Raw genomic sequence first — 1839 nt, forward strand, 5'->3', positions numbered from 1 at the left:
CAAGAAGTTGTTTTTTCCAGTTTTCTGAAAGTTTTTTTCAGTTTTTCGGAGCCAAACCCTTTATGAAGTCTTTACTCTTCCATCTATTGTTTAGACTTGGCAGAAGATCAAAGGGAGGTAAGTGTGACTTCCTTTAGCGGGACACGAGCTCTGATGGTGGCAGCTTTTCCTCCAAATGCCATATAAGAGTATGAAGTGACAGCCAAGTCTGCAGAGAATCAATCTCTGGGAACATGAATCGGAAGAAACACCTCTAAGCTCTTGTCCAGTGGAACCACAGAACTTTCCTGTATACTCTTGGGGTCTAATTGGTACAAACTCTTGAATGCTGGGATGTCCTCTGACGTACTCCACATGAAGAGTCATTTATTTAGCATTAACCGTGGGCCAGACAACACCATTCTAAGGGCTTTGCCATGTATTAATTTAGATTTATAAGTTACTGACTACTATCAAGAACAAAAACCAAGTAGCACAAGAATGTGCATAGTGGTTTTTTTGTTCCAATAAAAATAAATTATATTATATATATATATATTTGTAAAGGAGTAAAAACATCTGGAAGGGTACCCAAAAATAGTATTTTGAGAGAATGAGAAAACTATGGTGTGGGAGGGAGACTTCTTCTTTCAGTACACTTTTGTTCTTTTAAAATTATTTTTTAACTATGTGGGATATATTCCTGTTTCAATTTCAACAATATACTTTTTTTAAAGGAGAACAAGAGGAAGACTTTATAGTCCAAGGCAACTTTGTGGATCGGATGTTCTGGGCTGAATCCTGGAGGAGGACAAGTCCAAGGTAATAAAGTGCATAGAGGACCAGGGTGCAGGAGAGAGGGGGATCTTCAAGAAGAACTGGTGACTAAGCAATAGCTCGAATCTCAAATTGGAAGGGGAACTGGAAGTAGCAGTTAAAGTTCATTTGACATAAACCAGTGTCAAGCTAAATTGAGGAATGTGAAATTGCACTTATAACTTGCCCACGATGTATACGTCGTTCTAATCCGAAGATTACCTAAACTTGAAAGACAATCACGCCTCACTTTCTCATCCTACTAGACTCAACCCTTGCCGGAGAAAATCTGTCATGATTATCATTATTATTACAGGCTGGCAGGAGACCAGCCCAGTCATGTGGTCCTCAGATATAGAGATGAAAGTCACTGTGCTAGGGTTGCGAAGAGTCCGAGAAAAGCCTGCCGCTCCAAAGAATTCACTGTCTTACAGAAATGACGTGTGCACCATGAACTCCAATGGAGGCTCCTCTGTGGTAGGTCCCACCAGAGGAATAGAGAATTATGGGGTTGCAGAGAAGAGAAGGATGACATTAGTCAGGAAGCAGTGGGGACATTAGAAAAGGGCTTTGCTTGCTATTTAGGATTTTGTTAGAGAGAAGAGAAGTTATTTCATTCAAGAGACTGGCTTAAGCAAAGAAAGGGAAGTGTGTTTAGGGAACAGGTGAGTTAAGTTGGTTGAAAGGCAGGATATTTGAAAGGGAGTGAAAGATGAACAGGCTGAAAAAGTTGGGGAGGATCAGCTGGCAAAGGGTCTTGAGATCCATTCTCTGTAAGCAGTGGGAGCCAGTTAGCAGTTCTGAGCACAAGAGGGCCAGGACTTGAGCTCTTCAGGAAGATGGCTCTGGCAGCAGAATAGAGGTGAAGAAATGAAGGACCAAGCCTGGGGGATGGATTTGCAGGCTCTGTGATTTATCTTGCAGCTGAGAGCCAATGAGAGTCAAGGAGAAAGAAAGAATAGGTGGAAACATTCATAACAGATTTTCAAAGGGCACAGAAGAGAAGTGATGACAGATTAGGTGCTGGGAGAGAGGGAAAAATTG

At 41.5% G+C, this 1839-nt stretch overlaps 1 long non-coding RNA gene across 1 annotated transcript; it reads left to right on the forward strand.

The window, feature by feature from the left end:
- LOC120608299 (uncharacterized) lies at window positions 1-1154 on the forward strand. The gene is made up of 3 exons (XR_005654372.1): window positions 1-117; window positions 717-801; window positions 1112-1154. It is a non-coding gene; the product is annotated as an uncharacterized LOC120608299 (long non-coding RNA).
- The last annotated feature ends 685 nt before the right edge of the window (window positions 1155-1839 follow it).

This window comes from Pteropus medius, unplaced genomic scaffold, assembly GCF_902729225.1.
Source record: "Pteropus medius unplaced genomic scaffold, Ma_sr-lr_union100, whole genome shotgun sequence".
NCBI lineage: Eukaryota > Metazoa > Chordata > Mammalia > Chiroptera > Pteropodidae > Pteropus > Pteropus medius.